Source organism: Pleurodeles waltl, chromosome 1_2 (genome assembly GCF_031143425.1).
Source record: "Pleurodeles waltl isolate 20211129_DDA chromosome 1_2, aPleWal1.hap1.20221129, whole genome shotgun sequence".
NCBI lineage: Eukaryota > Metazoa > Chordata > Amphibia > Caudata > Salamandridae > Pleurodeles > Pleurodeles waltl.
This window is the reverse complement of record NC_090437.1, coordinates 806,786,810-806,813,377: the sequence shown is the minus strand read 5'-3', so window position 1 is coordinate 806,813,377 and position 26,568 is coordinate 806,786,810.

Here is a 26,568-nt window from a genome sequence, read left to right as displayed (position 1 = left end):
TTTTTTAGTATATGGTTTTTGTTGCCCCTAGACGTATTTTCCCCCATTGCATCCTATAGGATTTCCTATTGCTTACATTGTTCTATGACTATTTACTTGTCTAATTTTGGTGTCTAGTGTATATATTGTGTATAATACTTACCTCCAGAAGGATTATTGTCTCTAAGATATTTTTGGTACTGTGTCACCCAAATAAATACCTTTATTTTTGGCAACACTGAGTATTGTCTTTACTTGTGTATGAGTACTTTTAACTATAAGTGGTATTGCATGAGCTTTGCGTGTCTCCTAGTTCAGCCTAAGCTGCTCTGCTATAGCTACCTATATCAGCCTAAGCTGCTAGAACCCTACTACATTTCAATAATAAGGGATAACTGGACCTGGTATTAGGTGTAAGTACCCAAGGTACCCACAACAAACCAGGACAGCCTCCTACATTGGTGGTGCACCGGTGGGATAAGTACTTGCAATTGCTTTACCACTTTGTTACCTGTGCTTTTCACAAGAAAAACTTGCTCCAATACTTAGAAAATATATAAGATATACTTAGAAAACATTTTCTAACTTTCTTAAAAGTTCTGTTTAACTTTGCAAAAGTTTTACAAAGTTCTGAAAAGTTTTCTCTTTTCTCTAAAAAGTTGGCTCTGTTATTCTACTAACTTTTTACTCACTTTCCTAAACTTTTTTTCTTTCAATATGTCTTCTGTAGAAGCTACCCCTAGAGTTGTCAAGACTACCTATGAGAATCTTAACTTTAAAAGTTTGAGGTTATCTCTGCATTGAAATAAGTTTAGGGATTGGGAAACATCCCAATAAGAATTTCCTCTTAAATCTTCTCCAGGATGACCAGGGACTCAGAACTGGTCCAGATCAGACAGGGGAAGAGGTAGAGGATAAGTCCAACCAGGAAAGGTCAGAAGAGCAAGATGACAATCCTGGGGAGGGTCATTACACAGACCTATTGGTCAACAAGCCCCCTAGTATAACTGGTAGTGGTAAAGGTTCACACACAAGTAAGGCTCCCTTCACACCTAGAGGCCAGGTCACTACAGTGGCCCCCTGTTAGAGATAGGTCTGCCTCTGCACAATCTCATCTTACCTCTGTTTCAGGGTCTTCACATAATTCTAACCCTGAGGACCAGTCCCTAGATGTGGAACTCAGAAAGCTGAGGTTAGAGGAGGCTAGAGTGAAGCTAATGCAGCAGCAGTTGGCCTTAGACAGGGAATCCCTGGCTGTGGAGTAAGAAAGACAGGGTTTGGGGTTATTTCGTCATTGTGGCAGCAGCAGTTTTAGAAATACAAATGTTGGAGAATCTTCATTTAATTCTAGAAATCTGCACAAAGTTGTCCCTCCTTACAAGGATGGTGATGACATCAATAAGTGGTTTGCTGCACTTGAGCGGGGCTCTAAAGATCAGAGGGTCCCTCATGTACAGTGGGCTGCTATCCTTTGGTTATCCTTCTCTGGCAAGGGGAGAGACAGACTTCTTATTGTCAGAGAGGATGATGCAGATAGTTTCCAAATTCTTAAAAATACACTCTTTGATGGTCTGGGCTTAACCACTGAACAGTATAGACTTAAGTTCGGAGAGACCAGAAAGGAGTCATCACAGGACTGGACAGACTTTGTAGACTGTTCTGTGAAGGACCTAGAAGGTTGGTTACATGGCAGTAAGGTGACTGACTATGAAAGTCTATATAACTTGATTTTGAGAGAACATATTTTGAATAATTGTGTGTCTGAATTGTTACATCAGTATCTTGTGGACTCAGATCTGCCCTCTCCCCAAGAATTGGGAAAGAAGGTAGACAAATGGGTCAGAACAAGGGTGAGCAGAAAAGCTCATACAGGGGACAAGGATGGCAAGAAGAAAGATGGTGAAAAATCTCAGGACAAGCATGGGGATAAAAGTAAACACAAAGATCCTTCTTCAGGTCCAAAACACTCCTCTGGGGGTGGGAATAAAACTTCTTCATCTTCTTCAAACTCTTCACACAATCATAACAAAGCCTTGGTGCTATGTGTGTAGAAATAAAGGTCATTGGCCAAGGGATAAGTCCTGCACTGGTAAAGCCCCTGAGCCTACCACCACTAAGACATCAGACTCTAGTGCCCCTAGCAGTAGTGGTAATAGTGGTGGGACTACTGGCAATAGTCAAACTAAAAGTGTAGTTGGGTTCACTTTTGGGACCATATTAGAAACTGCGGTAAACAGTCCCAAGACAGTTTCTGTCACACCTGGTGGTATTGGCCTTGCCACCTTAGCTGCTTGTCCCCTGAACATGGATATGTACAGGCAATCATCATAATAAATGGTGTTGAAGCCCAATCCTACAGTGACACAGGTGCCAGTATCACTTTGGTGACTGAAAACCTGGTGTCGCCTGCACAACAGCTCCTTGGACAGAAGTACCAAGTTACTAATGTCAATAACTCCACTCAGTCTCTCCCCTTATCTGTAGTTCAACTTAGTTGGGGTGGAGTTACTGGCCCTAAGCAGGTGGTGGTATCACCTAGCTTACCTGTAGATTGTCTCTTAGGAAATGACCCAGAGGCTTCAGGTTGGGCTGAGGTAGAGTTTAGTACCCAAGCATCCATGCTGGGTATCCCTGAGGAATTGCTTCCTCTCATTTCTGGTGAAATGAAAAAGCAAAGGAGAGAAAAAGGCCTGAAATCTCAGGATCCCTCTCCACCAACAGGTAAACAGGGTATCAATATATCCCTTCCCCACCCTGCCACTAAGGATACAATGTCTGTGGTGGGAGAAACCTCTCCTGAGGTGGAACCTGTACCAAAGGAGCCATCAGCTACCACAGCTGGACTCCCAGAGGTAAAATTAACTCTCTATGGAACTACTAAGCCAGATGTGCAAAATTGCACCATTTTAGTAAATATGGAGCATCCCTCCAGCCCTCCCACAGAAACTTTAGTGCAGCAGCCCTGCACTACCTCTCATCACATAGGACAGCAGCCATGTCCTAGTGTGGAGCTTATAGGACAGCAGCCCTGCCCTGCTCCAACTCAAGAGAAACAACAACCCTGTTCTCTCTTACAGCCATATGGACAAAGTTTGTGCCCAGCTATGGCTTTATTGAGACAGCATCCTTGTCTAGCATTTACTGCATTTGACATAGGCCCAGTGGACCAATCCCACTGCCCAACTTTAATACATACTAATGGGAACTCTGAGAATTTACACTTACACTGTTGGTTAGGTAAAAATCTCCAAACAGGGTGGTTTACATCCCCACGGGTAAGTAACCATATAGTGGATGATAAAGGGAGTAACCTCTTTATTGCAGATCTACTCTCCACTTATCACCACTCAGACAATAAAGTCTCAACTGGCCAAGGTTAGCCTTATTGTCCTTCGTTTGGAGGGGGGTTGTGTGAGAAAGTAGCCTCTTTCTAGCATTGTTACCCCCACTTTTGGCCTGTATGTGAGTGTGTGTCAGTGTGTTTTTACTGTGTCACTGGGATCCTGCTAGCCAGGACCCCAGTGCTCATAGTTTGTGGCCTAATGTATGTGTTGTCAGTAGTGCAGAACTCTGTCACTGAGGCTCTGATAACCAGAACCTCAGTGCTTATGCTCCCTATGCTTTTAAATTTGTCACTGTAGGCCAGGGACTTCATTTACCAATTTCATTTGGCATACTGGACCCCCCCTTAGAAGTCCCTAGTATATGGTACCTAGATACCCAGGGCATTGGGGTTCCAGGAGATCCATTTAGGCTACAGCATTTCTTTTGCCACCCATAGGGAGCTCAGACAAACCCTTGCACAGGACTGCCATTGCAGCTTGCATGAAATAACGTACATGTTATTTCACAGCCATTTTCACTGCACTTAAGTAAGTTATAAGTCACCTATATGTCTAACCTTCACTTGCTGAATGTTAGGTGCAAAGTTACTAAGTGTGAGGGCACCCTTGCACTAGCAAAGATGCCCCCACATAGTTCAGGGCCATTCCGTCAGACTTTGTGAGTGCTGGGACACCATTACATGCTGTAGTGTGGTCAGTTTTATGTATCCTTTGTGCGTTAGCTTTAGGCTTTAGGCCTTCGTGCACTTTGCCCTGGATGTATTTTATTCCTTTGCTCGCAGCATAGAGCCTCTGTGCACTTTGCTCTAAATGCTTTTTATTTAGCTTCGTACTGTTATTTTTCAATTAGCCAGTTCTACGATCTTGTTTTATTTTTTAGATCACACTGTTTAGCCTACTTCAGCACTGGAGTTTTCAATAACACATTCTTGTTCACTCTGTGCTTCAGTCAAGGATACAGTCTGGTACATTGCCGATAGACGTGGTAGGAGTTTAGTCTCTGGCATTCTTGCGCAGGGACATTTTGTGATCACACTGACATGTTAGTTGTAAAAACACTTCCTTGTCCTAATAGAGGCAAGAGGGAGATTCCGACCAGGGAACCACAACTAGACGCTGACTGCCTCGTTGCAGATGCTGAACCAGATCACAGGCCTTTGCTCAGGTATGAGGGTTGATGGCTTCCCAGGGAATCTAAAAGGCAAGTTAGAAGCTTAACATGCTGTGCTCGAAATAGAACTAACTAAGAGAGAGTAGAATTTATTAACACCATGATAGCGTTATTCTTATGTTTCACTCTCCTAGTGACTATTTCAATTCTACTGTGTTGTATGGTTCTGTTTATTGCGGCTCACGCCTTAATATCTAAAATACAGTCGTTTTATTAAAACAATCTATAAAACTCAAACTGCCTTTGTCATTTGTATATGAGATCATACCGTAAATGAGAGAGCTGGTTTGGATCTGAGTGACCACGACTTCCCTGAGAAGTTCCCAAGATGTCATGCGCTCAGCTGCCCAATCATCCCTTCCCCGTGGGAGAGATGAGGCACTGCTAGCTAGCCGGATCAAAACCGGATTTAGGGTAACAGAGGTCCTTCTAAGTGGGTCAGACTCAGTCCCCCACACCAGGAACGATCCTGCTACCTAGAAATCCAGTAGTCTCATTTAGGATAATGAGAGCCCACGCGACAAGGCGTGCACTACATATAGGTCAATACCTATATGTAGCTTCACAATGGTGACTCAGAATATGGCCATGTAACATGTCTAAGATCATGGAATTGTCCACCCATTCCAAATCTGGTATTGGGGAGCCAATTCCATGCATCCTGGGGGCTCCAGCATGGACCCCCAGTACCTCCAAACCAACTCTCTGAGGCTTGCACTGCAGCTACAACTGCTGCCACCTCACAGACAGGGTTCTGCCCTCCTGAGGTGTGGCCCGCCCAGTCCCAGGAAGGCAGAACAAAGCTTTTCCTCCGAGAGAAGGGTGTTACACCTTTTGAAATAGGTGTTACAGGCTGGGGAGGAGAAGCCTCCCCAGCCTCTGGAAATGTTTTGAAGGGCACAGATGGTGCCCTCGTTGCATAAACCAGTCTACACGGGTTCAGGGACCCCTTCTCCCCTGCTCTGGTGGGAAACTGGACAAAGGAAAGGGGAGTGACCACTCACCTGTCCATCACCACCCCAGGGATGGTGCCCAGAGCTCCTCCAGTGTGTCCCAAACTTCAGCCATCTTGCTTTCCTAGGTGTGGGGGCACTCTAGAGGCCTCTGAGTGGCCAGTGCCAGCAGGTGATATCAGAGACCCCTCCTGATAGGTTCTGAGCTGATAAGGTAGCCAATCCCCCTCTCAGGGCTATTTAGGGTCTCTCCTGTGGGTTCTCTTCAGATTCTGCTTGCAAGTTTCCTTCAGGAATCCTCTGCAATAACTTCAGACTCTTCTGACCTCGGATCAACCACAGCCTGCTCCAAGAAATGCTGTGATTGCAACAACGTGTCTACAAGAGACACATTTCTTCAGCAACCTTAGCTCCAAGTCAGCAACTGCAACAGTTTCCACGGTGTGCATGCTCTGGGGACTCCCTGTCTTCATCCTGCACCAGAAAGACCGAAGAAATCTCCCAGGGAGTGACAGAGCCACTCCCCTGCTCCAAGCAGGCACCTTCCAAGACAACAACCGGTACCCTGGGACTCCTTCCACAATGACGAGCGTGTTCCTAAGGACACAGAGGGTGGACATCATCGACTTAGACTGTCCTGAGGTCTTGCTGATGAAATTTGGAGGAGGTAAGACCTTGCCTTCCCCGAAAGCGACGGTTCCCCTGTGTGCTGTGTCTTCTTCACCTCCTGAGGCCTCTGTGCACTCTTTGCAAAATTCCTTTGTGCACAGCCTTGTCCAGGTCCCCAGCACTCCATCCTGTGATGCTCAACTTGCTGAGTTGTTCTCTGGCGGCGTGGGACCTTCTTTTGTTGTGCTGCATCAACTGCATTTTGCACCTTCTCTGAACCTGGATCCTGCAACTCCTGGGGGTGCTGGTTGGCATGCTGAAGGCTCTCTAAAGTGTTGAGAGCCCCCTCTTTCTCCTCACACAGAGTTGGGGCCCCTAGGTCCCTCCTGGTTCCATCCAGTGCCATTTTGATGCTAAATGCACTTTTGTCATAGCCAAGGCTTGTTGGTGACTTTCAACACAAATTCTCATCTGCAACAATCTTCACACCATGGGGCATTTTTTGCATCATGCAGGAACCCGCTGGTATCTTCCTAGGGTGCATTCCTGCAGTCTTCGACTAACTGGAAACTCATCTTTTGCAACCTCTTCTAGGTTGGCAGGGACTCCTATCCTTCCTTGAACTGCTTTCGACTTCTGGACTTGGTCCCCATCCTTTGCCAGTCTTTAGGTCCAATAATCCAGCAGTTGTTCTTTGCAGACTTGGTTGGCTGCTGCAAAATCTCCAAAACGAGGTGTAGTGTGTCCTAAGGAAACTTGCAGTACTCTACTGCTGCTTTTCTGGGCTTTGGGGTGGGGTAATTTACTTACCTTTACTGTTGTATTACTCTCCCAGCAAATTATGCACACACTCCACTTGTCTAGGGTGAAATTCATGATTCGCATTCCACTTTCTTAGTATATGGTTTTTGTTGCCCCTAGACTTATTTTCTCTCATTGCATCCTATAGGATTTCCTATTGCTTACATTGTTCTATGACTATTCACTTGTCTAATTTTGGTGTCTAATGTATATATTGTGTATAATACTTACCTCCAGAAGGATTATTGTCGCTAAGATATTTTTGGGTACTGTGTCACCCAAATAAATACCTTATTTTTGGTAACACTGAGTATTGTATTTACTTGCGTATGAGTACTTTGTAACTATAAGTGGTATTGCATGAGCGTTGCATGTCTCCTAGTTCAGCCTAAGCTGCTCTGCTATAGTTACCTCTATCAGCCTAAGCTGCTAGAACACTACTACATTTCACTAATGAGGGATAACTAGACCTGGTATAAGGTGTAAGTACCCAAGGTACCCACAACAAATCAGGTCAGCCTCCTACATTGGTGGTGCAGCAGTGGGATAAGTACTTGCAATTGCTCTACCACTTTGTCACCTGTGCTTTTCACAAGAAAAGCTTGTTCCAATACTTAGAACATGTATAATATATACTTAGAAACCATGTTCTAACTTTCTTAAAAGTTCTGTTTAACTTTGCAAAAGTTTTACAAAGTTCTGAAAAGTTCTCTGTTTTCTCTAAATGATAGCGCTGTTATTCTACTCACTTTTTACTCACTTTCCTAAACTTTTTTTTCTTTCAAAAGTCTTCTGTAGAAGCTACCCCTAGAGTTGTCAAGACTACCTATGAGAATCTTAACTTTAAAAGTTTGAGGGGTCTCTGCATTGAAAGAAGTTTAGGGATTGGGAAACAGCCCAATAAGAAGTTCCTCTTTAATCTTCTCCAGGATGACCAGGGACTCAGCACTGGTCCAGATCAGACAGGGGAAGAGGTAGAGGATAAGTCCAACCAGGAAGTTCAGAAGAGCAAGATGACATTCCTGGGGAGGGTACTTCCACAGACCTATCTGACAACAAGCCCACTAGAATAACTGGTAGTGGTAATGGTTCGCACACAAGTAGGGCTCCCTTCACCCCTAGAGGCCAGGTCACTACAGTGGCCCCTGTTAGAGATAGCTCTGCCTCTACATACTCTCATCTTACCTCTGTTTCAGGGGCTTCACATAATTCTAACCCTGAGGACCAGTCCCTAGATAGGGAACTCATAAAGCTGGTGTTAGAGGAGGCCAGACTGAAGCTAATGCAGCAGCATTTGGCCTTAGACAGGGAATCCCTGGCTGTGGGGAAAGAAAGGTAGGGTTTGGGGTTAGTTCCCCATGGTGGAAGCAGCAGTTTTAGAAATACAAATGTTAGAGAACCTTCATTAAATTCTAGAAATCTGCACAAAGTTGTTCCTTCTTATAAGGATGGTGATGACTATGAAAGTCTATATAACTTGATTTTGAGAGAACATATTTTGAATAATTGCGTGTCTGAATTGTTACATCAGTATCTTGTGGACTCAGATATGTCCTCTCCCCAAGAATTGGGAAAGAAGGTAGACAAATGGGTCAGAAAAAGGGTGAGCAGAAAAGCTCATACAGGGGTGACAAGGATGGCAAGAAGAAAGATAGTGAAAAATCTCAGGACAAGCATGTAGATAAAAGTAAACACAAAGATCCTTCTTCAGATCCAAAACACTCCTCTGGGGGTGGGGATAAAACTTCTTCATCTTCTTCAAACTCTTCACACAATCAGAAAACAACATTGGTGCTATTTGTGTAGAAATAAAGGCCATTGGCCAGGGGATACGTCCTGCACAGGTAAAGCCCCTGAGCTTACCACCACTAAGACATCAGACTCAAGTGCCCCTAGCAGTAGTGGTAATAGTGGTGGGACTACTGGCAATAGTCAAACTAAAGGTGTAGTTGGGTTCACTTTTGGGACCATAATAGAAACTGCAGTAAACAGTCCCAAGACAGTTTCTGTCACACCTGGTGGCATTGGCCTTGCCACCGTAGCTGCTTGTCCCCTTAACATGGATATGTACAGGCAGTCAATCTTAATAAATGGTGTTGAGGCCCGGGCCTACAGTGACACAGGTGCCAGTATCACTTTGGTGACTGAAAACCTGGTGTCCCCTGCACAACACCTCCTTGGACAGAAGTACCAAGTTACTAATGTAAATAACTCCACTCAGTCTCTCCCCTTTGCTGTAGTTCAACTTAGTTGGGGTGGAGTTACTGGCCCTAAGCAGGTGGTGGTATCACCTAGCTTACCTGTAGAATGTCTCTTAGGGAATGACCCAGAGGCTTCAGGTTGGGCTGAGGTAGAGTTTAGTACCCATGCATCCATGCTGGGTATCCCCGAGGAATTGCTTCCTCTTATTTCTGGTGAAATGAAAAAGCAAAGGAGAGAAAAAGGCCTGAAATCTCAGGATCCCTCTCCACCAACAGGTAAACAAGGTATCAAAGTATCCCTTCCCCACCCTGCCACTAAGGATACCATTACTGTGGTGGGAGAAACCTCTCCTGGGGTGGAACCTCTACCAAAGGAGCCATAAGCTACCACAGCTGGACTCCCAGAGGTAAAACTAACTCTCTGTGGAACTACTAAGCCAGATGTGCAAAATTGCACCATTTTAGTAAATATGGAGCATCCCTCCAGCCCTCCCACAGAAACTTTAGTGCAGCAGCCCTGCACTACCTCTAATCATTTAGGACAGCAGCCATGTCCTAGTGTGGAGCTTATAGGACAGCAGCCCTGCCCTCCTCCAACTCAAGAGAAACATCAACCCTGTTCTCTCTTACAGCCATATGGACAAAATTTGAGCCCAGCTATGGCTTTATTGAGACAGGATCCTTGTCTAGCATTTACTGCATTTGACATAGGCCCAGTGGACCAATCCCACTGCCCAACTTTAAAACATACTAATGGGAACTCTGAGAATTTACACTTACACTGTTGGTTAGGTAACAATCTCCAAACAGGGTGGTTTACATCCCCACAGGGAAGTAACCATATAGTGGATGATAAAGGGAGTAACCTCTTGTTGGACTTTTTGCCTTACGCAGGGTCATCCCCAGTCTTTTTGCCTCCTTCCTCCTGGTTTTTTTGAACTCTCGCTGTTGGCTCTAGGACTCTGAGCACTTTATCACTGCTGACCAGTGCTAAAGTGCAGGTGCTCTCCCATCTAAAGTTGGCATGATTGGCTTATACCTAATTGGCATATTTAATTTACCTATACGTCCCTTGTACAGTGGTATCTCTATACCCAGGGCCTGTAAATTAAATACTACTAGTGCGCCACCCACTGAAGTAGACTTTCAAACCTGTCTCAGGCCTGCTAGCGCAGGGCCTGTGTGCGCAGTTTTCTGCCACAGGGACCTGGCATCTAAATTTACTTGCCAGGCCCAGAACTCCCCTTTTACTACATGTAAGTCACCCCTAATGTACGCCGTAGCTAGCCCTATGTGCAGGGTGCCATGTATGTAGAAAGGCAGGACATGTGCCATATTGCATGGCATGTCCTAGTAGTGACAAACAGCCTAACTTGGTGTCTCACTGCTGTGAGTGCTGCCTTCTCATAGGATTGCATTAGAAATGCCCTGCCTTATGTGTAAGGGGTATTGCCTGATTTATGAGGGGTAGCGTAGTCGTGTTTGGTATGGTTGTGATGGTGATAATAAATGCTGCTTACTGGTGTGGGTGTATTTTTTTTTACTATCACAGAAATGCCACTTCTAGAAAGTGCGCATTTATCTGTGCTTATGACTCTGGTGTTTTGCAGCTTGACTCCAATCCACGTCTGGGCAGAGTGACAGTTGGGGCTTTGTGCATACTTTTCAGACAGCCTGTACACAGGGAGGGTGGAGGTGTCACAGAGGTGCATCTGCATACTGAATAGTCTTCCTGGGCTGAGAGAAGCGAGAGGCGGGGCACACCTGCATTTGTAAAGACTGTGCCCTGGCCTCACACAATAGGGTTGTTAACCCCCCACTGATGTTTGGAGCCTGTGCTGAAAGGAGAGAGGGGGCACTCCCAGAACCAGTTGTAACTGGCTGGAACCTCCTCTCCCTATCATTGTAAAATACTGTAAGAACTGACTATAAGTACAGGGGAATTTTCCCCACAATTTGGAGACTCTTGGAATCATCTTGGAACTGGACACCAAAGGCTGAAAGGACTCACCAGGAACCGCCATGGACTGCTGCTGCTGTGCTGACCTGTGACCTGCCTGGACACTGTGAAGGACTTGCCACTTGCTGCCTTTCCCTTGTGCTGGCCTGTAGCTGGGCCCTCCATCTGAGGACCTTGTCTTAAGATTCTGCTCCCCAGGGGCAGGGTGCTGTGGCCCCTGACCCCTGCATCCATTTCTTCACGAGGGGTGCTTTTCCGTGGTTGCGGCTACCATAGTGCTGATTGCAGCGCGCTTATGGAGCCTTGGGAGCTCGTAGGCTCCTTGCTGCATTGTGCCCCTTTAAATAAGATCACCGCAGCAGCCCGGGAAGCTGGAAGAACACTCGCGCACCGCATCGGGTGCAGGCGAGTGTCTGCTCGGGCCCCAGGAGGGGTCTGATCTTCTTGTGTCTTCATAGCAGGACCAGGGGAAGGCGCGGGGAGTGCCCCTTTCCCCCTGGCCTCTGCGTTAGGAGCAAGACGCTCCTTTTCTGCTGTTAGGTAAAACGGGCATTATTGTGCCCCCCCGCCAGCTTGGTGGAAGGGCCAGTGGAGGCCCGGGGGGGCCCCCAGAGATCACGGGTCCCGGGAGGGGCCTGTCATTAAACCGGAGGGGGTGCGTGGTGCCCCCCTCCTGCCCTAAGTTGTTTTTGCTGGCTTTGGCCCCCCTCGTGAGGGCCGTTTGAGGCCCTGGGGGGCCCCCAGTAATCACAGTCCCCAGAGGGGCCTGTCTATAAAAGAGAGGAGGTGCATGTCGCCCTCCTCTGACCCCAGAGTATATGGGAGGCCCCCGTTTTGCGCATAGGAGCACCGGGGGCCCCATTGTTCGCCTTTTAGGCACTGGAGGTGCCTTCATCCAACCAGGTACTGTTTAAAGGACCAATATAGTTGCAATCAAAAGTTCTTTCTACAGACTTTTGTTTGATTCATATATTACCTACCTGCGTTGATGTTTTTACATATGTGTATGCAAATGTTCCTTTTATGTACATGCTTGCTAATATGTTTTTCTAACTTGCCATATGTTTTCTAATGTTCCTACTATGGGCATTTTATGATATTCTTATGACAAGCGCTGTGATGTAATAACGTGTTTTCCTGACTACTGCTTATGTTGCACAATACTGAGTAACCTGTGTGTAATGTGGTACTACTGCTAGGTTGCAGAGTAACTAATGTGTAACGTTCTGACAACTGCTAAGGTAGCAGGATAGTACTGATATGTGATGTTTGGTCTGATAATTGCGTTGTGTACAATACAGTATATTTTCATATAATCTGGTGTTGTGTTTCCTTTGTGGTGGGGATATTGCGTTACATGTGTTGTGTGTGTTGTGCAGACGCTTTACACATTGCCTCCGGGTTAAGCCTGACTGCTCGTGCCAAGCTACCAAGGGGGTGAGCAGGGGTTATCTTGGACGTGTAACTCCCTTGCCCTGACTAGAGTGGGTAAGTTCTGCCTGGCTGAGGTGCATACCCTAGCCAACCAGAAACCCCATTTCTAACATTGGAAGCAGCGATGGGATAGGACTTGCACTTGCACAATACCATTGTGACTCATTATTCCACTACAAGGATTGCGTTTAGACCATCACATGTTTGGCTTCTCTTAACTTTCTCTCTTTGGTCATTTTTCCTGTTTTCAGTTCTCACGCTTGGGTATTGTGGTGGTCACATTTGAGTTATTTGTACCTTTTCAAGATGGGGCTTACCTTTGATTTAGAGGACCTGCTGTTTTACACGCAGGAGGAATTAGAGGGATTCTGTAGAGAGAGAGGGCTGCCTGTAGAAGGGGACCTCAGGAGATCTCTGAATTTGTTTGAAAGGTTTGTGACATATACCCATGGAGGGAGTGTGCTTAGGGGGTACCCAGAGGATCCTGAGTGTAGCAAGGGTTCCCAATGGGAGGGCTCCCAGACATCATCTCTAGAGAGTGGTAGAGAGACTGATCAGGAGGGTGAGAATGACCAGTTGGGGATGCCAGTTGACAGGGAAGGCCCCAGTGATAGGGAGTCCCTTGCTGGGTCCAGTGTAAGAAGCAGTGCTACCTCTCATTCCTTGACGCCTGATGAGCTAAGAGATAGGCGGGAAGAGAGGGACCTGAAGTTGCAGTTAGCGCACCTAGCTGTTGAGGAGAGAAGGGCTGAGGTAGAGAAGGCCTTAGTACAGGAGAGGATAGCAGAGGCAGAGGGGGCCTTTGCCATAGAAAGACTCGCTCTAGAGCGCAGTCTGAAGGTTCTGGACTCACCAGCGCTGCAGGTGGAGTCCAGTGGTGGCAGCAATGTAGAGTGCTGTAGCAACAATGTACCTCACATACCCATAGATCTGGTACCTAGGTTCCAAGAGGGGGGTGACATACGTCAGTGGTTAAAGGAATCTGAGAGGGCTCTGGTAGAGCGGAGGATCCCTGAGAAGGATTGGGGAACTGGCCTAGGGAGCTTTATTCCTGAGGAGGGGAGGGATGCCCTACTGACTCTAGAAGAGAGTAACAGGGAGGGGTACTCCACTGTAAAAAATGCACTGATTGTGAAGTATGGTTTTTCCCCTGAGGAATACTGAAAAAGGTTTAGGGGTGGTAAGAAACTGTCCCACCAGTCTGGGGAGGAGTTTGTGGAGGATTGCTGCATTGCACTAGATGGATGGGTGAAGGGTAGCACAGTAAACAATTTTGAAGGGCTGTTTAATCTGATTGTCAGAGAGCACCTACTTCGTTGTTGTTTTTCAGAGTTACGCCAACACTTGTCAGTGTGTGAGCTCTCTGACCCCAGGGAGCTTGCAAAGGAGGCAGACTTCTGGTTGCGTACCAGAGGGTCTGGTGTGGCATTAGGGGGTGTTCCTAATGAGAGTGGTCTATGTGTTTCCCAACCAGGTGGGGTGGGAAAGGCTTGTGTCCCAGGTAAGTCCCAGTGTATTGGGGCGGGTAAGGCACCCCATGTCCAGTCTCAGAGGAGAGGGAATGGGGTTGGGCTGAGGCCCAGGGTACCCGAGCTCCAGTCCAAGGTCCTGGAGGGTTCCATGAGTGAACGCCAGGAGGTGAGCCTAGCCTGTGCCGTAGGGCCAGCTGTTCAGAAGGATCCCATTTTGTCATTAGGACTTGGGCGGGTGGCTGGTGATAGCGTTCTGCCGGTCCTGGTGTCTGGTAGTCTCGCTCTACAGCGGAGGAGGCGGAAATCCAGGCATTGGGTTGAGAGGGGGCTGCGGGCCCCAGTGGAGAACCTGGAGGGTCAGCTCTGAGAACAGAGCCCCCCAGGAATGACCTTGGTGAGACCATTTCTGGGATGGGGGGAATCCAGACTCTGTCAGATGGGCAGAGTTCAGGAGACCTGAGCCAGCCAGACTCTTATGTGGCCCTTGGGGAAGGTGTTTCCCTGGTGCGGGGTAGGTGTGCCCCCCAGGAAGTCCTGGTGCGCCAGGCAATGATTCAACCGCAGGGTGGTGACTCTGGGTTGGATGATCAGGTTCAGGGGGTAAACTCTGACCTGATGGGGAGTAGGTGTGCTCCCAAGGAAGTCCTGGTGCGCCAGGCAGTGGTTCAACCGCAGGGTAGTGACCCTGGGTTGGATTGCCAGATTCAGGGTGTAAGCTCTGATCTGGTAGGGGGTAGGTGTGCTCCCAAGGAAGTCCTGGTTCGCTGGGCAATGGTCCAGTCTAAGGGTGTATCCCTGGACTAGATAGACAGGTTCAGGGGGTAAACTCTGACCTGATTGGGGGGGCGGTTAGTGTGCTCACCCCCATGTGAAACTTCTGGTGGCTTCTCCCGAGGTGGGGAGACGCAGGACTCTGGAAGTGGGGTTCAGGGAGGGGGAAGCCCGCCCCGGACCCCGGTGCAACCCAAGGGTGTCGTCCCTAGGTTGTGTGGTCAGTCTCCAGGTAGTGATCCTGGGCTGGCGAGAGAGTTGTTCAGGGCTGCTGTACACAGCACCCTGGCAAGTGTGGATTCTGGTGATACCCCTCATAGGAGAGGAGGGCGGGATCCTAGACGGAGGGGTAGAGGGAGGAGAGCCTCGCCTCTAGCCCCTGTAGAACCTATGGGTGCGGGCCCTAGGTTGGCGGATCAGTGGCAGGGTAGAGCCCCTGAACTGATTGGAAGTGGAGTGGAGACAGGTTGCTTTGCACCTGGGGCTACCGCCCCCCACTCGTTATGGTTTCAGAGACCAGAGGCTCCTAGATGGCCTGGCCATTGGCAGCTAGAGAACCCCCGTGGGTTGGTCTAGGCTGCCTGGGAAGCATTGACAGAGAGATCCAAGTGGAGTCAGGAAGGCGTAGAACTGGAACACGCCTTGCTGTTGTGGGCCTGGGTCCTTCTTCTATCGCCCCAATCAGGGAAGTACATCAAGGTATTGATTGTTCTCCCCTGGCTTTTGGCTGGTAGGGGGTTGTGTTGGACTTTTTGCCTTACGCAGGGTCATCCCCAGTCTTTTTGCCTCCATCCTCCTGGTTTTTCTGAACTCTCGCTGTTGGCTCTAGGACTCTGAGCACTTTTTCACTGCTGACCAGTGCTAAAGTGCAGGTGCTCTCCCATCTAAAGTTGTTATGATTGGCTTATACCTAATTGGCATATTTAATTTACCTATAAGTACCTTGTACAGTGGTAGCTCTATATCCAGGGCCTGTAAATTAAATACTACTAGTGGGCTTGCAGCGCTGCTTGCGCCACCCACTGAAGTAGACTTTCAAACCTGTCTCAGGCCTGCTAGCGCAGGGCCTGTGTGCACAGTTTTCTGCCACATGGACCTGGCATCTAAATTTACTTGCCAGGCCCAGAACTCCCCTTTTACTACATGTAAGTCACCCCTAAGTTACGCCGTAGCTAGCCCTATGGGCAGGGTGCCATGTATGTAGAAAGGCAGGACATGTGCCATATTGCATGGCCTGTCCTAGTAGTGACAAACAGCCTAACTTGGTGTCTCACTGCTGTGAGTGCTGCCTTCTCATAGGATTGCATTAGAAATGCCCTGCCTTATGTGTAAGGGGTATTGTCTGATTTATGAGGGGTAGCGTAGGCGTGTTTGGTATGGTTGTGATGGTGATAATAAATGCTGCTTACTGGTGTGGGTGTATTTTTTATTACTATCACAGAAATGCCACTTCTAGAAAGTGCGCATTTATCTGTGCTTATGACTCTGGTGTTTTGCAGCTTGACTCCAATCCACGTCTGGGCAGAGTGAAAGTTGGGGCTTTGTGCATACTTTTGAGACAGCCTGTACACAGGGAGGGTGGAGGTGTCACAGAGGTGCATCTGCATACTGAATAGTCTTCCTGGGCTGAGAGAAGGGAGAGGCAGGGCACACCTGCATTTGTAAAGACTGTGCCCTGGCCTCACACAATAGGGTCGTTAACCCCCAATGATGTTTGGAGCCTGTGCTGAAAGGAGAGAGGGGGCACTCCCAGAACCAGTTGTAACTGGCTGGAACCTCCTCTCCCTACCATTGTAAAACACTGTAAGAACTGACTATAAGTACAGGGGAATTTTCCCCACAATTTGGAGACTCTTGGAATCATCTTGGAACTGGACACCAAAGGCTGAAAGGACTCACCAGGAACCGCCATGGACTGCTGCTGCTGTGCTGACCTGTGACCTGCCTGGTCACTGTGAAGGACTTGCCACTTGCTGCCTTTCCCTTGTGCTGGCCTGTAGCTGAGCCCTCCACCTAAGGACCTTGTCTTAAGATTCTGCTCCCCAGGGGCAGGGTGCTGTGGCCCCTGACCCCTGCATCCATTTCTTCACGAGGGGTGCTTCTCCGTGGTTGCGGCTGCCATAGCGCTGATTGCAGCGCGCTTATGGAGCCTTGGGAGCTCGTAGGCTCCTTGCTGCATTGTGCCCCTTTAAATAAGATCACCGCAGCAGCCCGGGAAGCTGGAAGAACACTTGCGCACCGCATCGGGTGCAGGCGAGTGTCTGCTCGGGCCCCAGGAGGGGTCTGATCTTCTTGTGGCTTCACGGCAGGACTAGGGGAAGGCGCGGGGAGTGCCCTCTTCCCCCTGGCCTCTGCATTAGGAGCAGGACGCTCCTTTTCTGCTGTTAGGTAAAACGTGTCCCCAGCTTGGTGGAAGGGCCAGTGGAGGCCCGGGGGGGCCCCCAGAGATCACGGGTCCCGGGAGGGGCCTGTCATTAAACCGGAGGGGGTGCGTGGTGCCCCCCTCCTGCCCTAAGTTGTTTTTGCTGGACTTTGGCCCCCTCGTGAGGGCCAGTTGAGGCCCTGGGGGGCCCCCAGTAATCACGGTCCCCAGAGGGGCCTGTCTATAAAAGAGAGGAGGTGCATGTCGCCCTCCTCTGACCCCAGAGTATAAGGGAGGCCCCCGTTTTGCCCATAGGAGCGCCGGGGGCCCCATTGTTCGCCTTCTAGGCACTGGAGGTGCCTTCATCCAACCAGGTACTGTTTAAAGGACCAATATAGTTGCAATCCAAAGTTCTTTCTACAGACTTTTGTTTGAATCATATATTACCTACCTGCGTTGATGTTTTTACATATTTGTATGCAAATGTTCCTTTTATGGACATGCTTGCTAATATGTTTTTCTAACTTGCCATATGTTTTCTAATGTTCCTACTATGGGCATTTTATGATATTCTTATGACAAGTGCTGTGATGTAATAACGTGTTTTCCTTACTACTGCTTATGTTGCAGAATACTGAGTAACCTGTGTGTAATGTGTGACTACTACTAGGTTGCAGAGTAACTAATGTGTAACGTTCTGACAACTTCTAAGGTAGCAGGATAGTACTGATATGTGATGTTTGGTCTGATAATTGCGTTGTGTACAATACAGTATATTTTCATATAATCTGGTGTTGTGTTTCCTTTATGGTGGGGATATTGCGTTACATGTGTTGTGTGTGTTGTGCAGACGCTTTACACATTGCCTCCGGGTTAAGCCTGACTGCTCGTGCCAAGCTACCAATGGGGTGAGCAGGGGTTATCTTGGACATGTAACTCCCTTGCCCTGACTAGAGTGGGTAAGTTCTGCCTGGCTGAGGTGCATACCCTAGCCAACCAGAAACCCCATTTCTAACACCTCTCTATTGCAGATCTACTCTCCACTTATCACCACTTTGTCAATAAAGTCTCAACTGGCCAAGGTTAACCTTATTGTCCTTCGTTTGGAGGGGGGGTTGTGTGAGAAAGTAGCATCTTTCTAGCATGGTTACCCCCACTTTTAGCCTGTTTGTCAGTGTGTGTCAGTGTGTTTTTACTGTGTCACTGGGATCCTGCTAGCCAGGACCCCAGTGCTCATAGTTTGTGGCCTAATGTATGTGTTGTCAGTAGTGCTGAACTGCGTCACTGAGGCTCTGCTAACCAGAACCTCAGTGCTTATGCTCTCTCTGCTTTGAAGTTTGTCAGTGTAGGCCAGTGAATTAATTTACCAATTTCATTTGGCATGCTGGACCCCCCTTAGAAGTCCCTAGTATATGGTACCTAGGTACCCAGGGCATTGGGGTTCCAGGAGATCCATTTAGGCTGCAGCATTTCTTTTGCCACCCATAGGGAGCTCAGACAAACCCTTGCACAGGCCTGCCATTGCAGCCTGCGTGAAATAACGCACAAGTTATTTCACAGCCATTTTCACTGCACTTAAGTAAGTTATAAGTCACCTATATGTCTAACCTTCACTTGCTGAATGTTAGATGCAAAGTTACTAAGTGTGAGGGCACCCTTGCACTAGCAAAGATGCCCCCACATAGTTCAGGGCCATTTCACCAGACTTTGTGAGTGCGGGGACACCATTACATGCGTGCACTACATATAGGTCAATACCTATATGTAGCTTCACAATGGTGATTCAGAATATGGCCATGTAACATGTCTAAGATCATGGAATTGTCCCCCCATTCCAAATCTGGTATTGGGGAGCAAATTCCATGCATCCTGGGGGCTCCAGCATGGACCCCCAGTACCTCCAAACCAGCTCTCTGAGGCTTGCACTGCAGCTATAGCTGCTGCCACCTCACAGACAGGGTTCTGCCCTCCTGGGGTCTGGGCAGCCCAGTCCCAGGAAGGCAGAACAAAGCTTTTCCTCCGAAAGAAGCGTGTTACGCCTTTTGAAATAGGTGTTACAGGCTGGGGAGGGGTAGCCTCCCCCAGCCTTTGGAAATGTTTTGAAGGGCACAGATGGTGCCCTCCTTGCATAAACCAGTCTTCACTGGTTCAGGGACCCCTTCTCCCCTGCTCTGGTGGGAAACTGGACAAAGGAAAGGGGAGTGACCACTCACCTGTCCATCACCACCCCAGGGGTGGTGCCCAGAGCTCCTCCAGTGTATCCCAAACTTCAGCCATTTTGCTTTTCAAGGTGTGGGGGTACTCCAGAGGCCTCTGAATGGCCAGTGCCAGCAGGTGATATCAGAGACCCCTCCTGATAGGTCCTGAGCTGATAAGGTAGCCAATCCCCCTCTCAGGGCTATTTAGGGTCTCTCCTGTGGGTTCTCTTCAGATTCTGCCTGCAAGTTTCCTTCAGGAATCCTCTGCAACAACTTCAGACTCTTCTGACCTCAGATCAACCACAGCCTGCTCCAAGAAATGCTGTGATTGCAACAACGTGTCTACAAGAGACACTTTTCTTCAGCAACCTTAGCTCCAAGCCAGCAACTGCAACAGTTTCCACGGTGTGCATGCTCTGGGACTCCCTGTCTTCATCGTGCACCAGAAGAACCGAAACAATCTCCTGTGGAGTGACAGAACCACTCCCCTGCTCCAAGCAGGCACCTTCCAAGACAACAACCGGTACCCTGGGACTCCTCTCACAGCAACGAGCATGCTCCTAAGGACAAAGAGGGTGGACATCATCGACATAGACTGTCCTGAGGTCCTGCTGACTCAATTTGGAGGAGGTAAGACCTTGCCTTCCCCGAGAGCGACGGTTCCCCTGTGTGCTGTGTCTTCTTCACCTCCTGAGGCCTCTGTGCACTCTTTGCAAAATTCCTTTGTGCTCACCCTGGCCCAGGTCCCCAGCACATCCTGTGATGCTCAACTCGCTGAGTTGTTCTCCGGCGGCGTGGGACCTTCTTTTGTTGTGCTGCATTAACTGCATTTTGCACCTTCTTTGAACCTGGATCCTGCGACTCCTGGGGATGCTAGTTGGCATCCTAAGGGCTCTCTAAAGTGTTGAGAGCCCCCTCTTCCTCCTCACACAGAGTTGGGGCCCCTAGGTTCCTCCTGGTTCCATCCAGTGCGATTTTGATGCTAAATGTACTTTTGTCGTAGCCAAGGCTTGTTGGTGACTTTCAACACAAAATCTCGTCTGCAACAATCTTCACACCATGGGACATTTTTTGCATCATGCAGGGACCCGCTGGCATCTTCCTAGGATGCATTCCTGCAGTCTTCGACTAATCGGGAACTCATCTTTTGCACCCTCTTCTGGGTTGGCAGGGGCTCCTATCCTTCCTGGAACTTCTTTCGACTTCTGGACTTGGTCCCCATCCTTTGCAGGTCTTTAGGTCCAATAATCCAGCAGTTGTTCTTTGCAGACTTGGTTGGCTGCTGCACAATCCCAAAAACGAGGTGTAGTGTGTCCTAAGGAAACGTGCAGTACTTTACTCCTGCTTTTCTGGGCTCTGGGGTGGGTAATTTACTTACCTTTACTGTTTTCTTACACTCCCAGCGATTCTGCACACACTCCACTTGTCTAGGGGGAATTCATGATTCGCATTCCACTTTCTCAGTATATGGTTTTTGTTGCCCCTAGACTTATTTTCTCTCATTGCATCCTATAGGACAGTGGTTCCCAACCTTTTGATTTCTGTGGACCCCCACTTTAACATTAATGGAACCCAGGGACCCCCACTGAATCATCATGGGAATCCGGGGACCCCCGCCTGAGTCATTACTGGAAGCTGGGGACCTAATTTGTCAATATTTGTTAATATTTTTTAATTTTCTAGGTTCTCGCGGACCCCCTGAGAAGGCTTTGCGGACCCCCAGGGGTCCCCGGACCACAGGTTGGGAACCACTGCTATAGGACTTCCTAGTGCTTGCATTGTTCTATGACTATTTACTTGTCTAATTTTGGTGTCTAGTGTATATATTGTGTATAATACTTACCTCCAGAAGGATTATTGTCTCTAAGATATTTTTGGTACTGTGCCACCCAAATAAATACCTTTATTTTTGGTAACACTGAGTATTGTCTTTACTTGTGTATAAGTACTGTGTAACTATAAGTGGTATTGCATGAGCTTTGTATGTCTCCTAGTTTAGCATAAGCTGCTCTGCTATAGCTACCTCTATCAGCCTAAGCTGCTAGAACACTATTACAATTCACTAATAAGAGATAACTGGACCTGGTATAAGGTGTAAGTACCCAAGGTACCCACTACAAACCAGGCCAGCCTCCTACACTGAGGTCCTGTTGTTACAATTTGGAGTAGGTAAGACCTTGCCTTCTCCGAGAACGACAGTACCCCTTTGCACCATGTCTTCTTCACCTCTTGAGGCCCCTGTACACTATTTGCAAAATTCCTTCATGCATAGCCTGGCCCAGTTCTCCAGCACTCTATCCTGCGACGCTCAACTTGCTGAGTTGACCTCCTGCCGCGTGAGACCCTCCTTTGTAGTGCTGCACCAACCACATTTTACACCTCCTTTGTCCCCATGTCCTGGGACTCGCGTGTACTCTATCTGGTTTTCTGAGGACTCTCACACAGAGTTGAGGCCCCCAGGTCCCTCCTGGGTCCAGACAGCACCACTTTGATGCAAAACGCGACTTTGCTGGAGCCAAGGCTTGTGGAGGTATCCAGTGCCAGAACTCACCTGTATCCAACTTCTGTCCGTGGGACATCCAGTGCATCATGCAGGAACCCGGTGACATCTTCCTTGGGTGCATTGTTGCAGTCTTCGTCCAACCGGCGACTCTTCTTTTGCACTCTCTTCTGGGTTGGCAGGGGCTCCTGTTCTTCCTGGAACTTCTTTTGACTTCTGGACTTGGTCTTCTTCCTTTGCGGGTCTTCAGGTCCAGGAATCCACCATTTGTTGTTTGCAGTCTTGCTTGGTTCTTGCAAGAACTCTAATAATGACTTGTAGTTTGTCCTAAGGAAACTTGCAGTACTTTACTCCTGCTTTTCTAGGCTCTGGGGTGGGGTAATTTACTTACCTTTACTGTATTCTTACTCTCCCAACGATTCTCTACACACTACACTTGTCTAGGGGGGAATTTGTGATTTGCATTCCACTTTCTTAGTATATGGTTTGTGTTGCCCCTAGACCTATTTTTTCCCATTGCATTCTATAGCATTTCCTATTGTTTGCACTATCCTATGTCTAATTACGTACCTTATTTTGGTGTCTAGTGTATATATTGTGTATAATACTTACCTCCAGAAGGACTATTGCCTTTAAGATATTTTTGGCCTTGTGTCACCCAAATAAACTACCTTTATTTTTGGTAACACTGAGTATTGTCTTTACTTGTGTATAAGTACTGTGTGATTATAAGTGGTATTGGAGGAGCTTTGCATGTCTCCTAGTTCAGCCTAATCTGCTCTGATATAGATACCTCTATCAGTCTAAGCTGCTAGAACCCTACTACATTTCACTAATAAGGGATACCTGGACCTGGTGTAAGTACCCAATGTACCCACTACAAACCAGGCCAGCCTCCTACAAAGTGTAAATACACTTCTGTAAATCCTCACCTCAGTGCTAATCACCATTGTTACAAATAAATGAAGTCTTGCAAGTCTTCATCCCCTCAAAGTGGGTGGGTGGAGTCTTGTACAGCTGGATTTCTAACCATAGAATTAATACTTGTATTTTATATTATGCCTCTTAGTGAGGTCTCCCCCACTGGAGCGGATATCTCCTCCAATGGGCTGTCAACTCCATCTAAAAATTGACTTTCTTGGAGTGAGGCCAAGCAGCATAGCCCGCAGGATGCGTCCTTGAGGAGCTCCTCACTTCTACCTCATTATCCTGTAACATCCTGCTGTAATAATGGTAATGGTGGATCCCTCATGAAGATATACCTGGGGACCCCTCCCTCCCCCTGATGTGAATTGGAGGACAGCATCTGAGGGCACTGTGGTGAAAATTTGAATAAGGCCTACCTGGGTGTGGCGCATTGTAAGCCTGGGTAGGAGCCTGGGAACTGAAGTCCCTGGTGGAGGCCAATTGCTGGTGCCTGGGCCTGTGGGGGGGGTGTGGGGGGTCATCTTGGCTGCCCCCGTAGTTTCTACAACACTGACAGGGGCCCTGAAGTGCTTGTCCTGCCTGTGACAAACAGTGCAAGGTCTGCGGGACAGGTTTTAGCCCCAGGAAGCTACTGGGTGTCGGGCAGCTGGCACCCATTCTCCTCAAGGGGGACCTGCCACGTGGAGGGCAGCAGTGCCCAGGATCGAAATTGTGGACCCCCACATTGAGTTGATCGAGATTGCGGACCCCTACATTGAGCTGAAAAGGAGATGGCCGGCAGTGTAGAAGAGGAGGTGGCAGCCATGAGACAGTTCCAGAAGGAGGCCCCAAATCGAAATACCGATGGCTGCAGGTGAGGACCTGTACTGCCTAGTCAAACAGTGCAGTGAGCACATAGTCAGAGGGATCTAATTCACACTTCTACTCCTGGTGGGCAGTCACCTCACCAGAAGGGGGTGAATGAGCACTAAAGAAGCACTGCAGGGGTACCCAGGAGTGGGATTGTTTGGTGCCGCCCTGGGGCCCTTTACATCTGTGGGCTAGGGGTGGAAATACCTTCCCCTATGTGCTGCCTAGTTGTCGACAGTCCTCTGAAGGGTGCTACCGAACTGGACTCTCGGGGGAGAGCGGTGATGCACAGTAGTGGCTGTGCTTCTTAGAGGGCATCCCTAGAATTGCAGTCCACAGCCCAAGCTTCCTCCCTTCCCCTCCTGGTCAGAGTGCTGCACCTTGGGGCAAATATAAGGCTTACCTGGCCACATGGGAAGGATAGATCCCAAGGCTCATGCCAGGGCAACACTACAGACCAGTACACCACTCCTCAACTGGATACCCTCAAATATATGGAATATGGGAGCCCTAGACATGATTCTAGCCGACTGCAGTGATTAAGGAGCCCTCCAGGGTGGAATTACTAGTAGTGACCCAAGGCCCCAGGGCAACGCTGGAGGGCAAAATTGAAACTGTTCATTGTTTGAATGTTTCCCTGGGGAGGGGGTTTGGGATTGTTAGTTTTTGTTTTATGACTGTGTTCTGGGCACTTTGTTCTAGTTGAGTTGCCACCTCATGTACAGCTCTGCCCTGTGATGTGGGGACTGAGGAGGAGGTCAGGTCACATATTACCCTGGGTTGGCTGAAGGGTGTCCATCCTAGATGATATGTGGAATCACTCATGGTTGACACCAGTGACATTGTCTCCTGGAGCATTAGGGAGTAGGCGATTACATCAAAAGGCATAGGGTACATTTATTCCTCAGGCATGCCAGTGTTCACATAGCATGCCTCTAAGAACGCATCTAATGACCAGTGAAGTGCAAAAATTGGAGGGCTATACTCAGTCATGTATTCTTCATATGCCAATGGAGTGGCCATATGGTTGGCGTCTAGGGTGCCATTTCAACATGCATACATTGAAGAGGACACAGAGGGGAGATATATACTTAAACAGGGCAAATTAGATTGGAAAGATATTACTATACTGAATACCTATGCGCCCACCACAGACAATCCTTCCACAAGATGCAGAGCTTGCTTCAAGACAGAATTAGCTCCCTTATTTTCTGGGTGGGCGACTTAAATTGTGTGACATATGTGGATAGAGATTGTCATCTACCCCCTCCAACCATGAAACCATTGATGACCAGGCTACTCCTGGAGATTTTGCAAAAGTTAGACCTATTGGATGGCTGTAGAGCACTCCACCCACAGGCTCAACACTTTGCACTCCTTAACACAAAATACCCATGGTCACATAGACTGCATTCTGGCAACTGGTCTCCCTTACACCTCTCTGCGGGATGTGGTATATTTGGGACGGTACTTGTTTGACAATCCCCTAACGCTGATGCCCTTTATATGGTGAGGGGGCATCCAGGATAAGAGAAATTGGTATGGCGACCCTCTTTAGAGACTGCACTGACAGGTTATGTCCAGATAATTGGGGAATAACAACAAGCAGAGGCACTGAGTGGGAGGTGACAAAGGTGGAATTACAGGACACATGCAAAGGGACTACCTACAGTTAGATTAGGATGTAGTGCGATGTGAGGAGCAGTTAGCAGACTAGCAGAGGGAGGAAACGATTGTGATAGAAGCCAGGCAGGGGTTTGCAGAAAAACAGAGGAGCTTAGACGAGCTGTGGGACACTCAAGATAAATATATGCTTAAACTATATCAGCAATGCTTATACATGGAGGGTGACAAATCAGACAAACTTATGCCCTTTATACTTCATCATGAACAGGTATTGCCATCTATTTTACATATTCAGGATACAGGGGGACAGCTAGGGGGTCATTTTGACCCTGGCGGTCCGAGACCGCCAGGGCAAAGATGACGGAAGCACCGCCAACAGGCTGGCGGTGCTTCCAGGCGTATTACAACACCGCAGCAGCGCTGCCCAGGGGATTACGAGTCCCCGACCGCCAGCCTTTTTCTGGCGGTTTGCACCGGCAGGAAAAGGCTGGCGGAACGGGGAGTCATGGGGCCCCTGGGGGCCCCTGCACAGCCCATGCCACTGGCATGGGCAGTGCAGGGGCCCCCTGACAGGGCCCCATGTGTCTTTTCACTGTCTGCAATGCAGACAGTGAAAAGCGCGACGGGTGCAACTGCACCCGTCACACGGCTGCAACACCGCCGGCTCCATGTGGAGCCGGCTCCTATGTTGCGGCCGTGATCCCCGCGGGGCCGGCCAGGTTTCCGCCCACCGGCCCAGCGGGGATCTCCAAATGGCCGTGGCGGGGGTGCGGCCGCACGGCGGTCAGATCTTGGCAGGCGGCTGATGCCGCCCGCCAAGGTCGAAATGACCCCCCTAGTTACAACCTGATGAGACATCTTATTGACCCTTAAGGGATATCTCAGGGAGGTATATAAAGCTCAGGTTCATGTAGATGGAGATGCAAGAGGCCTCTTCCTCTGACAGGTCATGATGGAGAGAGTGCAGGACCTAGATGCTGAACTAATACTGGAAGAGCTGAGGGGGGCCCTGTGGACCTTAACAGGTCAAAAACGCCAGGACATGGTAGCTTCCATGTTGATTTCTACCATACTTACTCTGCAACACTGTCTGAGTGGCTGTTGGTGGTATTTCAGAAGGTGTAGCTCAAGATGATTCTGCCCCCCTCAATGAGGGAGGGAGTTATGAGTTATGCCCAAACCCTCTGGGGTTACACAGGAGATCCCTCCTCTTATAGGCCACTCACCATGATTACTTCATATGTCAAGGTGCTCTGCAAGCTCTCAGCAAGCTCTCCAGGGCTTGATCCGAGACCTGGTTTACAAAGACCAATGCGGTTTCACTCTGGACTGGAGCAGGGCATACAAAACCGGTCGGCTGTCACACATACTACATGGGGTCACTGACAACAAACATGAAATGGTACTTTTG